A 17,212-nucleotide genomic window follows, 5' to 3' on the forward strand; every position below is an offset into this window, starting at 1 on the left:
ATATATATAGTTGAGCTGCATCATGCTAATTTTCATCATTCTAGAGCCGAGTTACATGTTTAGGTGGTTAGATATGTAACATAGGAAAAATGCTAAGCTGTGTTGTGCTGTGTCTGGATCCAAATACTAGGATGGTCGCGCTCAGACCAGAAAATTGTAGGTTCCTTCTAGATTATTTGAGCTGTGAAACTAGTTGAAACTGAGCTGTTGTATTTTCATTAGATGGGCTGAGAATGGGTAAAACATGTTGCATTGATTTGTTGGAAACTGTTGATATATTAAATATTATAAATAATTATATTATATTCTGCATTCTTGTAACTATTTTCTATGTAAGCTCACCCTTGCATTTGTTTATGTTGGTGTGTTTGCTATGATGACTATACAGTGGTATGTAAGCAAGTGTAACATGTGGTGCATCCACTTCCCATGTTTGAGGGTCTGACTGAGGAGAGACTCAAGTCTAACATTTTTTTGGATCTGTAGCTCTAGTATGCCAATCTAAATCTTAGTCATGAGTTTAGACTATTTTGCTACAAATTTGATTATGGAATGTAATATTTATTTGTAACTTTTTATTCTTTTGATCTCCATCTTGAGCAACTCTTGCAAACATTGTTGAAGGATATATATATATATATATATATATATATATAGAAAATCTTATAACAATGTATTGAGATCCTATTTTATTATTGAAATGTGAGTTTTATTTTTCGTCAATTGTCTGAAGTTAAATTTCAATCCTTTTAAATGCCTAAAATTTATACAGGTTATAAGTGAAAAATAAGTCATAAATCTTTTCCAAAAAGAAGTTGTGACATTTAGTGTATCAAAGCATGGTTTAGGTAAACCTACGGGGTGAGGTTACTAGGCTTCAGTTGTGTACTCTAGCAGAAAGTCTTGGCTGTAGATCATATGTCACAATTCTTTAATCATTTTTATTTATTTATTTATTTTCATTATTTTTTATTTTTATTTATTAATCTATATATTTATATAAAATTCATTGTAAATTATTATGTAATGCTTTACATAACTTATGTGATGCTCTTAATTCCTTATTTGATTTATCTAATAGTTTATTAATGAAGAAAGGAAAAATAAAGTGAATTTATTTTTACTTATAATGTGAAAATCAAAAAATTAAAATTTTCGCTCTTATCATTCAATTTATGAAACTGCAAAGATATTTAGAACGATATAAGATAAATATTTACCATTGCATTATAACTTACTAAGTAAATCTACACTTGAACTATAAGAAAATATACATATATTGACTTTCAATTAGATACAAAGGTTAGATATTTATGGATCATAACCCTAAAAATATACACTAGGACTTAATTTACATAATTGTAAAATCAACATACTAAGTCCTAATGAGCAGTTCACTCCCACATCAAGGTTTGGAAATATGATTCTAGTTTAAGTAATTCAACGTGGATTACAGAGCTATTGGTAAAAGATAGGTGCCAAGAGTCATTAGATACAAATCTATCTAATTTCTCTTTGAGGTTTCCTTTGTAACATTCCTAAAAAAAAAAAAAAGGAATATTCCTTTTAGCTCAAGCAAAAAATTTTCACTTAAGCAAGAATGGATTAGATTTTCTCAATTGTATTCTTGCTCAAGCAAAAAATTGCAACAAAAATGGGGTAGCTCTCTACTGTGTTTTCGCTTAAGCAAAAATACTCTTGCTCAAGCAAAAATACTAGCAAAAGAGTAGCAACTTTTGTTTGATGTTCTCGCTCAAGCAAGAATGGTTTTGCTCAAGCGAGAATTTCCAACTTTTAAAAAGTATTTAAGGGTTTTTCACTCTAAAACTTGTATTGTAATCCAAGAAACCTCTCACTCACTTCTTTCTCTGTTCTCCACCTCCTATACTCAGAGAAACCCCTCTCAAGCTCCAAACTACTTCCAATCCAAGCCCGAATTTTCTTTTCTTTCAACCCCAAGAAGAACTTAGTCTTTGGACAGTCTCTTTTGCAAAACCCTTTACAAAATCATCTCATTGAGGTAAAGAGAGCTATATCCTATCATTAAAACATAACAGATATTTTGTACTCTTGAGAGCACAATGGTGTGTTTTTCCTTGTTGTGAATGTATCTTTGAATGAGATTTTAAATGTTGCAAAGAGTTGATGTATACTTGATTATTCTCTGTATGATATGAAATATAATTGCTGTAATTTATGATTTAGGCTGAGTATAGAGGTGTCTGACCTCTGGCAAATTGGTTAATAAATTGATTATATATAAATGACATGTTAGTGTAATTAGGGATCTTGGTTTGGAAGTTGAGTATGTTTAAAAATGATGAAATTGTATTATGATAAGAATGAGATGAAAGAAGGGATATTATAAATAAAAAGTGATAAAGGAACTAGGGTGAGTAGTTATAGAGATACACTTGGAGTATGGAATATAGGGCCTATTATAGTGATCTGGGAGAAATGTAGGGTGGTGAATGACATTTGCCCAAGTGTACAGAACTTATCCGAGAGCGAATGCATCACATGGTCTCACACTCATTTCTAGACTAACACCTCTACCTATACTTTTGCTAAAGGGCCCTATATTGTATATGTTTTATCTGTGTGTAAGGACTAATCGGTGACTATTCACCTATTTGTGTAAGACCTCATGAAATATTGGAGGCAACTAATAACTGTGATCATAATGCACGAGAAGGTGCTTAAATGAGAGAGACATATATTGATTATGTGATGAAAATATATTTATGGTGACATTTTGATGTGTTATTATTATATTTGATACTTTGCAAAAGTGTGATATTTGAAAACTCCATATGTTTTTAATGATAAGGAAAGAACTTATTCTCGTAAATGTTTTCAGGGAACCAGGATGACAGACCTACAGAGACCCATTAGGTTGTCAGAGTGTTTTGTAGGTAGTAGATTTAATTATATATTTAGAGAGTGGCAACGATTCTGTCACTATAAGTTTATTGTAAATAATGAACTTGGTGATGTATTTACCTTAGCAATGGATATAGGGTATAGTATCCTTTCTGATTACTCAGCTAGTCGTAAGATTCATCATACGCTCAGCTTACACATATATCAAGGACTATTCAAACGCCAAATACGGTGAACTATATGTATACCCTCCATGACCATGACTAGATGGGTAGACAACGTACCTTTACTCAAGAGCTAGATACTGGCACTGAGGTTGTGGCTGATTCTTGAGACCTCGAAGAAGATGAGGACTTGACTGTAGAGGAGCTAGCAGAGATAAAGGGCTGGTTTGGGGACGACGATTAGGATTGTCTACCACTCGACACGTTTGCCTATAACCATTTCATACGATTTCAACACCATCATATAATAAGCATTTAAATACATCTTTCATAACTCATATCAACTAGTCCCAGCCTATTGTACAGCCGTATTTCAACAATTATCTAGAACATAAATAATTTTATATTACACATGTAAATCAACCAAACTCTATCACAACACATCAGGCTCAACATTCTCAGCACATATCTCACAGTATTTTGGAATATCACACCTCTTTACAGCATTTTAAGTACTCGTTAAGCAATGGAGAGATCCAGTCATTTTTCCTATTCTGGGTTTTAACCTAAAGTTGACCATTCAATAGCTTATTCTCAGCTAAAACAGAATTAAATTCCTAGATAACTCAGCATTTACTAGACAAATAAGCTAGCTCAGATAAGCTCCCTTTAATTGGAATGAGTTTTCCTCATATCAAACTTCACATGGATCCTGAATAAAAGAAACAATGCTCGCAGGTATAGATTTTCTCACTATCAAGAGTTTGAGACTTTAGAGAAGAGGAACCCAAGAAATAAAACCAAGAGTTAAAGATTAAGGTCTTGAGATCTCACCTAGATCCACACTATGCAGCGGTTCCTACTTGGATTGGGAAGAAATTCAGCTTTGAGAAAGTTTCTTTAAGATAAGATGATGAGAGAACAGAGAGAAAATGAGAGAGAAGTTATCTAGTGAGAAATGAATGTTTTTAGGCGTTAAGGCTCCCCTCTAGGCTCGCGCGTTCTTGCTTGAGCGAGCTTTTCTCTCGCCTGGGCGAGAAAACCAAACATTGGAACCTCTCAGATTTCTACTATTCTCACTTAAGCGAGGAACACCTTGCTTGGGCGAGCAGCATTCTCACCTGAGCGAGATTGGGTCCAAAGAGCTATCCATTTTTCCTTCGACTCCTTGCTTGAGCGAGATTCTCTTGCCTAAGTGAGGTCGCCTCTCGCCTAAGCGAGATCCTGATAAATCTACATTTTACCGTAATTTTTAGTATAGTTTTGTTAATAAATAAATCGTAAAGTGCTAAGTAAACTTGAAAATATCATAAAAATTGCATCAATATTCATAATTGTGTAAATAGTTTTGATTTTTAGACTTTTAGTCCAATTCTGAACAATTTGACTTAAAATGACTTAATCCTTGTACAGAAGCTTGAGCTGAGAATTTGAGTTGAAGATTAAAGTGAAGAAAGTAGAGGAATTGAGCTTAAAAGATGAAGAATCAAGTGTTATGTGTAGGGCGTAATCACTCTGATTTCATAGAGTGAACACTTTAAAGAAAAAAATTCATGAAGATCAAGAAAGTAGCTACCTCAAGTGTTCAGAGTAGCTACGCAGTTAGCGAGTAGCCACTTCAAGTGCTCAGAGTAGTTATGCCCAAGGCCAATTCACTCATGCACAATGCGCGTAGCTACTTCAAGTGCTCAAAGTAACTACGCAATTAAGCGCGTAGCCACTTCAAGTGCTCAGAGTAGCTATGCAGTAAACACGTAGCCACTCCAAGCACTGAGAGTAGCTACGCGTGAGGATCTTCCCATATAGAACACTTACGCGTAGACACTTCAATCACTTAAAGTGTCTATGCAAAAGTAACAGAATTTTAAATATCATTTCTAAGGGTCAACTTTGAATGATTTGAGTTCCTTATTCAGTTATAGAAGCTTCTAGAAGACCTTTTATGCTAGAATTTTCAGAGATTAATGTATGGAACGGAAAAAAGCGAGAAAAACACTATAAATAGAAGTTAGAGGTTCAGAAAATGGGATTTTGGTTCATTTTTGTTATTTTTCACTTTGTAACTGTTTTAACTTCCAAGGAAAGTCAGAGAGAGAGAGATGGGGAGTGACTTTCTAGCTTCATTGCTAAAGGAATCAGTGTGAAGATTGGGTCTTGGAAGATGTTCTTCTGCTTCTTGTCTTCTTCTTCTCTTACTTCTCCTTCTTCCATTGTAATGTTGTTCTAAACTTTTTTTGGTTAGGGATCTATGGATCCAAATTTGATGTTGTGATGTAATTATGGATTGGATCTTGAGATTTTAATTGAATTGCATATATGATTCTGTTCTTAATGCAGTTGTGAACTAATCCTTCATTCAATTGAATTTAGAGGAATTTTCATCAATGGAAATTGAGTTTATTTCTCATATCTGAATCATATGCCTAGGTTATTGAGATCTTAGGAATAAGTATCATGATCTAGTAATCCTATAATTTCCAGAACTTAATGCAGTATTTGATTAAATTTCACCTAAGGGATTAGGAAGGTTTAATTAGATATAGGATCAATTAAGCAAGGAATTGTCCTTTGGTTAAAGAAGTAAAATTGATTATCAATCAATTAAAATTCTCAAGAGTTCAGAATATGATTACATTGCAATTGAAAATCTGGTGAAGTAATTCCTAACTATTTTCCATATAGCATTCTTAATACAAAATTCGTACTCTGTTTTTACAGCAAGTTTATTACTTTTTATTGTTTTTATTTCTTACTTTTACATGTTACAAACCTCTCAAATTAATTGTTAAATTGTGAAGTGGTAATTGAAATAAGATCATTGTGGAAGATACTTGGGACTCATATTGAATTCCAAATTTTATTACTTACTACAACTACCTAGTGCACTTGCTAGTTAGTATCTCTCTCAAATTTTACATAACAGATCCCTTCTCGCCTAGACGAGGGGATAGTTGGGACAATCTTATCTTGTCTTGCTCAAGCGAGATTGAGTGAGAACACTTCAGGATACCTAATCCTGTACGACTAATTCTTGCTTGAGTGAGACTACCCTCGCTTGACCGAGACATTCTACACCTATAACTCCAATTCTCTTTCCCGATTGAAATAATACTAACTCTTAACCATACTTTCTAGATTATCCTACATATGACACACTTAATAATCGTTTTTCAGCTCACAATGAACAACATTACCACACAGCGCAGCGATCACACTGCTCCTAATCTGGCAAACATACAACCCTTATATATATACACTTCAATATATGAAAATTTATACACTTTAGGTATACGCGACACAATTCAAAAGGAATAATAAACACATAAATACACTGATTTGACAATTCTTTTCCTAAAAATAAATTTTTGTCCTTGAAAATTTCACTCATGGAAAAGATGAAAGTATTGCTCCCTCATTCGATTCTCCAACTCCCACATAGCATCACCAGTAACTGGATCCCAAATGACCTTCACAAGCCGAATTGACTTGTCTCTGAGTTCTTTAATTCTAGTGTCTTTCACACGTGCAGCTAGAAGTGCAATCGACAAGTCATCTCGTATCTGCACAGAATCCAGTTCGATCACGTGAGTTGAATTCAGGATGTACTTCCTCAACTGTGACACATGAAAGACATTATGTAACCCTGCTAGTTGAGGTGGTAAAGCTAACTTATAAGTTACTGGTCCTCTGCAATGTAATATCTGATATGGTCTAATAAACTTAGGTGTCAGCTTCTTTGCTTTTAGGGCTCATCCTACACCCGAGGTTAATGATATTTTCAAGAAAACGTGATCACTCACATTAAACTCCAAAGGCCTCTGACGTTGATCAGCATAAGACTTCTGACGACTTTGAGTCGCCTTCAATATTTTCTGTATAAGCTTAACTTGCTCCATGGTTTTCTAAAGCATTTCTGATCAAACCATTAAATGAACCCCATCTTGAAATCAATAAACCAGAGTTCGGCCTCTCTTGCCATACAAGGCTTCAAATGGTGCCATGCCTATACTTGAATGATAGTTGTTATTGTAGGTAAATTTCACAAGAGAAAGCATGTCCTTCCAATCTCATTTATGATCAATAGCGCAAGCTCACAGCAAGTCCTCTAAGGTCTGAATAGTACGCTTTGACTAACCATCAGTTTAAGGGTGATATGATGAACTCAGCCTCAGCTGGGTACCCAAAGCTTCTTGAAAGCTCTGCTAGAACTGAGAAGCGAAACAAGGGTCCCTATCAGAGATGATGCTACCAGGAATTCCATGTAACCTAACAATCTCTTTGATATAAAGCTTAGCAAGTCTTTCCATGGTATAGGTCATCTTAATTGGTAGGAAGTGACCATAATTAGTCAATCGATCAACTATGACCCACACAACATCATGGTTCCTAACAGTCTTCGACAAATGGGACACAAAGACTAAAGTTACACTGTCCCATTTCCATTCAGGGATCTCCATGGTTTGCAGTTCTCCAGGAAGACAACGACGCTTTGCTTTTGCCTTTTGACAAGTCAAACAGGCTTTGACAAATTTTGCTATTTCACCACTCATGTCTAGCCACCAAAACATCTGCTTCAGATCTTGATACATTTTCATCACTCCATGATGAAGATTCAGATTGCCCTTATGTCCTTCCTTTAAAATCTTTCTCCTTAACTCAGCCCCTTTAGGAATACAGACTCGATCATGATATCGAAGAATACCTTCAGCATCTTCATTGAAACCAACTACGCAATTTGTGCCCAAAAGAAATACAATTTGGCATAATCTAGGATCTAACAACTATTTATCCTTGATGAACGAAAGATTTGCATAAAGATTTGTCGCCAATCCTCATCAAAATATGCAGAAAATTTTGCATAGTCTAGTATGCAAGCCTAGGTTATCTCCAATAACTTTGATAAAAAATGTGCATTAAACATGTTACTAACATTCACTATGAAAGCAAGTAAAAAGGGAAGGTTTGTTTGATTTCCATATTCAATGTAAAAAGCAAGTAATGATATTATCAAATTCAATCAATAAGATGTAGCAATCCTTAGTTCATTCACATGATTTTATCTCTATTCCTCTCAACATTTAACACTCTTCCTCTTCCCTTGAATTAGATTAACTCAACAAGTGAGAATTAACCTTGAAATCCCATACAAATTTAAGCAAATTCAATAGACTCCAACCCCTTTTCCCAAGATTACGCAACCTTAGAAATTAACTCAGAATTAAGCAACCTAAGTTAAGAATCTCATTAAAACGAATTAGGGTTAATTAAGTAATGTCCCTTTCATTCAACCATTAATTCAATTCAAAGGATTGAGAAAAAGAAAATCATGAAGGAAAAGGAATTGTATTAACATTAATAACCCAAGAATCCAAGTGAACTCACTAAGGATTACAAAGGATTTATCCCTCCATGAGGATGGGTCTCACAAATACAAGATGAAAACAAAGAGAATTCAATGACATAAATGTAAAAATCAAAGGGAAGTAAAGAGAAATTGTGAATCAAACCCTAGGTTGAGTCCTTAACTATCACTCAAGGCTAACCTAAGCTCTGCAAGTGTTTCCAAAATGGCAAAAATCTAAAAGTGTAAAAAGCTCTCCCACCCTAATTTCAAAAAAATCTATTTATAGTGCAGTGGTCGTCACCCATAGTAGGTACTATGAAAATCATAGTAGCTACACGCAGCCTCTAATCCTGTCATTCCTCTCTAGAGTTGGCACTATGGAATCTAGAAGTGACTATACGCAACGCGCATAGCTACTATGGTTTGAAAGTGGCTACGCGCAGCGCTAGATCAATTTGGCCCTTGTTGTAGTTGTAACTATGAATTTCAAAGTAGCTACGAGCAGGCATTTTGCAATCTGGGGTCTCTGTAGTGTTCACTATAACTTTGAAAGTGATCACTTTGGTCTGCCTTCTAGATCTAACTTGTTGTAGTGTCCACTATCACTTCTGAAAGTGGTCACTTTGGTCTCAATTTTTCTCAAAGGCTAAAAATCCATTGAATAAGTCTAGAAATTCCTACACAATTATTCAAATGATCAAAATTACAAATTATATCTATGTAAATCAATGTAAATTAACCAAAAATTAAGAAACTTATGATATTTGACCAAAATGATATTTCTATGTTATTTACACTTCCTAAGTCTACTTTTTCTATCAAGGGACCCTAAAAAGACAAGTAAAAATCTAATAAAATGTGGATTCATCACAACCCCAAACTTAAACTTTTGCTTATCCTCAAACAAATCAAAACTCAAGAAAGTTGCATGTAAAAAGGGTTGGATTTATCTAAAAAAATTTCTCAAAATTTTCATTCCAATGTTAGACTCTAATTGGCACTCCCAATATTTCCAATTATGGATTCATTCAACAAAGAAATCATACTCATATCAAATGTTTTCATGCAAAGTCCCACTAAACTGAAACAAAAATTCATCAAGGTTTCATGTAATTCACACAATTCGAAGAGATTATCTAACTCACAGGATGGTGTTTCACTCTTCAATCATCAGTGTTTCAAGCTAAGTATTTCCCTTAATTCATGCATTTTGCCTCACCCTACCATATGTTTGCCCATATTCTTAATCTCCTTTGTCTAGATACAATGAACTACCTATCATGAGGGCTTTGTTGGTCACAAATGGGTTAGGTTAGGTTTAATTTTGATCAAGGAGGGTCAAAAGCTCAAGTAGGTTTTTCAAGAGAAGGAAGTTCTTTTGAGTGAGTGCGTACAACAACTTAGAGTGGAATGCATTAAATGATGCAACAAATGAGATTCAAGCATTCTTTCCCCATATTTTTCATTATTTTGCCTTATTTGAAAATTCTTTTTTCTATCAAAATAACTTGTTGTATTTTTCTTTTTCTTTTTCTTTCACTTCCATTCATTCATTTTTGTGATTTATTGGACTTTGGCAATCATTCTTTTCTTCAAATTCAAGCATTTTTTTTACATGTAATATTGACATGTATGATGCTCACCACCCCAAACTTAAGAATTTTCTTGTCCTCAAGCAAATACAGTCATGATCAGCACCTCAAACTTAGTTTCTTGCATTCACTCTTGGTGCTACTCAAAAGAAATTTCTTTCTTAAGGTAAGGAAAAGTATGTTCGCAAACTAAGTTTGGTAAAAGAAGGAAATGTGGAACAAGGAAAATTAGGTGCAAGGGTGTTCTAAGGTGAGTGGGTATGTGGAAGGAAAGTCTCAATCATCTAGATGAAAAATTGCACAATGCATATTCAATTAAGAAACAGGACAAGTTCTAGAGGATAGATGCAAAAATACATGTAAAGTGGACACATAAAAGAAATTTAAGGCCCAATTCTCTACCATGGTAAAAGGTGATAATTACTTAGCAACATATAAGTACAATTCACCTTACAAGAAAATATATTCAATATGGTAGGAATGGTAAATATATACAAAACAGAGAATGATTATAAGCTGAATGGGAAGTGTAATCAGAATATAAAATTGAAACTACAAAACTGGACTAAATTAAAAACAAAAGAATAAAGGGGAAATGTATTTGTATGTTTTTGTTTTCTATTACTGTGCAAGGAATTTAGACTAAATACTCATGAAATAGAGGTAAAGAGATCACCCCCTTCATAGAAGGTAGATTCACAACTCGGGGGTCAAATTCATGCTCCTCTTAACGGGACTGATAAGTCTATAATTAGGCCATATTTTACAACCCATATATTCATATTTGACCTTTATTTTATTTGGTGTGTTTTGGGCCTAAATTGATAGAAGATTAGAGCTTCACAGCAATCAGCATGCCCAGACCCTTTCAACAAGCACGAGGGTGCTTCGAGCCCATGCACGGTCGTGCTTAAGGCCTTGCATAGCCGTGCTCATCTGCGAGAAACCCAATTATCAAGAGTCTTTAGGATTTTTAAATCCTATTAAAACGAGATCTCAAGCATCGTAAAGGACACCATTTTTTACATCTAGTCTTTGGCTTTCGGATACACTTCTCATCTCGTCTCTCTTGCACGGGATCCTTGGCACATGCTTGACGAGACTTGGAGTTTTAAGCGATCATACTTGAAGACCGGGAACACATCTCATACTCTAGTTTGCTATTTCTTTTGATTATGGATTTGTTTATAATTGTTTTAGTACTAAGTCCATAGCTAGGGCTATGGGAACTATTATTCATGAACTTATGGGATTTTGATGTTTGAATCTAAATTTGAATTCCGTTCTGTGATTAGATTTTATCCTATTGCACTTTTCTCTTAATCCTAATTAATTATACTGTCAGGTGACCGTACATCGGTTAATTAATAAATATATAGGGTAAAAGTAGAGAAAGGATTAGGTGGACCAAACCAATCTTTTTCTTCTAATTGTCATTAAATTAACAAGTTCATAGGTTCTTTAAGCTCTCTTAAATTGATGTCTTGCATGATCATTGGGGATGTTAATTTAGAGAAAAGAATATTAATATTGCATGATCACTGAGTATTAATAGTATTCGTATGAATGATTGGTAATTACAAGGAAATTGAATTTAGAGTTAAACAGAAAAATAACATAAAGGATTGAATGAGAAAACCCATATACCCTAGGTTTCTCTCTGATAAGTTTAATCAAGACGTGCATTGTATTCCTTGCTCTTAGTTTATAATTAATTTTATAAATTCTTGTTTTAATTAATCTCATATCTTTGAAGCTTAAACAATTAAATTAGGAAATTCTTAGTAATTGGAAAACAATCTTTGTGGGATGATATTTCAGGAACTTAATTTAAGAAAGCAATTGAAAATTCTTGTTTTCTATTACTGTGCAAGGAATTTAGACTAAATGCTCATGAAATAGAGGCAAAGAGATCACCCCCTTCATAGAAGGTAGATTCACAACTTAGGGGTCAAATTCATACTCCTCTTGATGGGACTGAGGGTATTTTCTGCACAAATATACACAGGATTCAATATAGAGAGCAAATATGAAAGTGGAGTGCGAATGATATATATAAAAGTGGAGATGTTCTAAATTGTTCAGCATAAACGCAGTAATATGAAAGTAAAACAGGGGAGATAAAGGCGATAATGTACGATAATTATATGGAAATGGTAACTAATAATATGTATAGGGAAATAGAAGAAAGTAAGTGAAAGGTAGATGACATGAAAAGAAACTAAAGCTAAATGACATCTTCATTTAGCTAGAGTTAGAGTTGTTGTCCTCTACATCAGGCTCCCTGGGGCAGTGGGAGTGAAAGGTGGAAGATCATTCTAAACCGTTGCTCGAAGATAGGATGCACTGAAGTTGAGAGCATCATAGAGTTGTACAGTGGTCTTCCCTAGCTTCTTTCCTATGTTTAGCAGCATAGTATCCATCAAAGTCATGAAGGCCTTCTAGCCAAAATGTATGGCATCCTGCTGCAAAGCAAACTATTTTATCCGCTCTCCCATCTTCAGTGGTATGCCCTGCCTGTACTGTGCTGGTAGTGATAATCCTAGATCTGCTATCTTCTTGGGTTTGAATAGCTCCTCACCATAACTATGAAGATAGAAAGGGTTGCTCTGACTTTTTGCTGGTAGTCGCCAAAGTTCACCCCAGCATCCCAGTACAACATGGTGATGATGGATAGGAAACCAACTGAGTCTCTACTTCTGCTCAAAATCTCCATGATAGCACTGTTGACCACCTCTCTAACATGAATGGCATGCTTGTGAAGATGGCATATATTAGCTCTGCCCGCTTCACTGCCAAGGTGGATGAGTGGATGATAAGCATGAAGTAGCTAAGGATAAAAACACTCCAGCTTTTGGCTGCATTGACAATATGTCTTGTTGTTAGATTTTTGGGCTGCATCTTTGTGTCAAACTCTCAATTCTCACCCTCTTTGCAAATGGCTTGAAGGATAGGCTTGTAGTCCTTTTCTTCCAGGAGGCTGAATGTGGTTAAGTCCAGTTGTCTAGTTTGTCTCTGCACAGCTGGAATATTAAGGATCCTTTGGATATTGGTGGGTGTGAAATCAATCTCTTTGCCCCGCACCATGCTATGATGGTGGGGAAGAGTGTCACTTTTTACCCTCATAGCGTTCACATAGAATTTTAGGGTGATTTCCTTCCACCCATTCCCAGCACATGAAGTGAAGAGGTCCCAGCCTCTTCTCTGAATTTTCTCCTAGAACTGAGGGTAGATGTCTTCTTGAATTTTGAAATTTGAAATTCCTGTCCTGCACCAATTATCTTCTGAGGATGTTGGTTTTGAAGTAGCTTTCATGATCCAATGATCGGAATCTAGGGGCATGTGCAGGTGGAGGTCTAGATGAGGAGGCACTAGCTGTTCTGGCCCTCTTGGGTCTTGGAGGGGTCTTCCTGGGTGTGTTGACCATTGTTGCTGCAGGGAGGAAGAGAAGAAATAGTGAGTTGAATGCACACTGATATTATGCAACAGAGGTATATGTTAGATAAAATAATGTTCAAACAGGTAGTGAAATGGGTCAACCAGAATATGTGCTGTGATGGAGTATAGTGTCAAAGCAACTACTCTATGGTTCAAGCATGACAACATTAAGGTAGCAAAATTGACACAAATAGTGATGCAGCAGCAAGATGAACATAGGTGCAAAGAAATGTAGAAAAGTGAGGAAACAACGGCAGGATCCCAAATGTAATGTGACAGACCACCATCTATATAATTGTAGATTCAAGAAAGATCACTCAAAATGCAATATCAAAATGGTCATTACGGACAGCAAGGATGATTACTTCCAATCTGCAAAATTTAAACAGAGATATGTATATATGTAGTGGGAAATTGGAGTTGTGCAGCTAATATAAACATTATAATGAAGGATGTCCAGGCAAAATGCATGCAATTGGTGTGGAAATGTAAGCTCCAGGTCGGGGTGTACAACCATTTACACAAACATCATGTAAGTAGTGTGAGACAATCTGATTAGCTACTTTTCAATAAAGCAATTCACACACAAACAAAGTGAGAGTTGTGGAAATGAAAGTGAGTACTCTAAAGCTGCAGAATTTGAACAAAGGTGTGTGAATGTGTGGCAAGTGATTGTGGTCATTGTAGCAGCGAGATTTCAAATTAACATGGTCAGGCATAAGGCACTAAGGGAAACATCACACCTAGCAGTCTATGGATGCAATGCGGTTCCAAAGTAAACGCTTTTTAAAATCAAAATTCACAGCCTTAAGGGATCATGTATATATATGGTAGTAACCATTATGGTTTCTACGCATGGTAGATTAATTCAGAGTGAAGTGTAATGCAATTTAACCATGGAAAGATGAATTTTAAGACAAGGTAACGACCATTTGCATAAAGTAAACTTAGGGTAAGCACCATTGTAGCAAAACGCACAAAACAATCACTGTTACATATGAGGGTGGCTACCCTAGGGTTCAGTCCTGAGAAAGATGAAGCAAATTAACTAAATTAAACACCCCCAATTCCCTTCAATCATACAATTATACTACAAATGATAGAATTTATCCAGCAATTTCAATATATGAAGCCCCAATTCGAAACCCCCTATTTGTGCAATAATGAACCCTAACACAGAGAGAGAAGAATTGAAAAATTACTTGGATTAGAGTTCAAAATTGATGCAAAAATGCAGAAACAAAGAGGTCTTAACACAAAACAGTAAAGATGAAGGGGAGAAATGCAGGGAGGTTGGGGACGATAGTGAGAGCGCCCAGAAGATGCTAGTGAAAGTGAGGGTGAAAGTGGGGACTCTCTGTTTATATAGGCTTTGAACGTGGCCACTTTCAAAATCATAGTAGACACGCGCACTACGCGTAGCTACTATGAGAATAAAAGTGGCAACTACAGAGAGCGCAAATTTTTCAAAAGTGCAATATGGGGTTGCGCGTAGCTACTATGAAAGTGAAAGTGGCTACGCGCAACAGGTTTGCTAAAAAAAGGCCTCAGCCTAGCCTCTATGGAATTGAAAGTGGCAACTATAAAGAGCACTTCCTTGGGAATTTTTTTCAGTATAGCTGTGTGTAGCTACTATAAGAATGAAAGTGGCTATGCGCTCTCTTGTTAGCCCAAAAGCTTTTGAAAGTGGTTACTATGAAACTGAAAGTGATAACTATAGAGAGTAAGACCACATACCTTAGCTGAAAGTGACTACTATAAAAATGAAAGTGGTCACTCCCATGATGAAATCGAAACTTCTTCCCCATAGTGACTATGTTGTGAGATGGAAATGATCATTCCTTTGTGCACTTGGATTTCCTTAAATTTATGCATGCAATTGGTCCAAGATTCACAATTTCCCACTGCAAAGATAAAGATTATATAGAAAATCATGTCAATTAACAAGAATGCTGCAGAATGAGAAGTTTTGAGCAGCAGAATTGTCCAAGAATTCAGCAATTATTACAGTTCAAATGCAAAATTCTTATTGAATACAAAAAGAAATTAGAAACTCCTATGAACTTGTGAGTTACCTTTCACACAATGCTTCTTTAACGTCACTAGCTTGACGTATGAAGTGAGTTATGCAGGCCAAGGGTTGTGGTTGAGGTTTATGCATGGTGAGTGCAGGTCAATCTCCTCAAATTCCTCCAAAATGGTTGAATTTTGTAAGAATGGCTTCAAACGGTGCCCATTCACCAAAGAGCTTTTGCTAGTGGAGTCACTTTCGAGTTATACTACACTATGAGGAAATACCTTCGTGACTGTGAAGGGTCCAATCCACCTTGATTGGAGCTTACCGAGCATGAGTTTGAGGTGAGAATTGAACAAGAGGACCTTTTGACCAACATAGAATTCTTTTCTTGATATCATCTTGTCATGGTACCTCTTGGTCTTTTCTTTGTAAATTCTTGAGTTCTCATAAGCCTCAAGACGCAATTCCTCTAGCTCCTGCGGTTGTAACTTCCTTTACTCCCTAGCTAAGTCATAATGGATGTCACAGGTCTTCACTGCCCAGTATGTTTTGTGTTCTACCTCAACTGGCAAATGTTAAGTTTTTCCATAAATCACCCTATATGGTGACATTGCCAAGGGTGTCTTATATGCAGTTCTGTGCCCATAGTGCATCATCAAGCCTTCGGCTCCAGTCTTTTCTATGGGGTTGCACTGCTCTCTCAAGTATTTTCTTTATTTCTCTATTAGAGAGCTCAGCTTGCCCATTTGTCTATGGGTGATAGGCAGTGGAAACTTTGTGTATAACTCCAAGACTTCCATTGTCCTATTGTAGAAGTAACTTCCTTGATCACTAATAATGGCTCTAAGGATTCCAAACCTGCAAAATAAGTTGCTACAGACAAAATTTGCAACAACTCTAGCATCATTAGTCCTGGTGGCCTTAGCTTCCACCCATTTTGAGACATAATTAACAGCAAGAAGTATATAAAGAAAACCAAAAGATGAGGGGAAGGGTCCCATAAAGTCAATATCCCAGACATCAAAGATGTCACAATATAGGATGGGCTGTTTGGGCATCTCTTGCTCCAAGTAATTACTCCTCCCGCTTTTTGGCATCTTTTATAGGTGGAATATGTTTGCCATGAGCCTTTGAAAATTGAAGGCCAGTACAGTCCTACATCTAACACTTGTCTTGTTGTCCTTTGGGTCCTTAATGACCTCTTACATCTAAGGCATGACAAAATTGTAACATGGATGGAATCTCTTCATTAGGTATGCACCTTATGATGACTTGGTCATTACAAAATTTTCATAAATAAGGGTCATACCCAAACGTAATGTTTGGCATCACTTTTAATCTTTTCCCTTTTAGCTCTTGGTGCATTTACTGGAAAGGCTCCTTCAACAAGAAAGTTAGCAATGTCAGCATACCAGGGTGCTTGTGAAGCATACAACTCTAAGAGTTGCTCATCAAAAAAATCATCTAAAAGTGGAATAGGGTCAGGAACTCCCTCTATTCTGCTCAAGTGGTCAGCTACCAAATTCTGAGTTCCACTTCTATCCTTGATCTCTAAATCAAACTCTTGAAATATGAGCATTCATCTTATTAGCCTAGGCTTAGAATCTGTCTTTTTTAACAAATATTTCAAGGCAGAATGATTAGTAAAAATCACAACTTTTGACCCTAAAAGATATGACCTAAACTTATCCAATGCAAAGACTATAGCCAACAATTCTTTTTCAATTATGGTGTAATTACATTGTGTTAGGTCCAAGTTCTAGAGGCATAAAAA

The sequence above is a fragment of the Abrus precatorius genome, unplaced genomic scaffold (genome assembly GCF_003935025.1).
Source record: "Abrus precatorius isolate BTA unplaced genomic scaffold, Abrus_2018 Scaffold6, whole genome shotgun sequence".
Classification (NCBI taxonomy): domain Eukaryota; kingdom Viridiplantae; phylum Streptophyta; class Magnoliopsida; order Fabales; family Fabaceae; genus Abrus; species Abrus precatorius.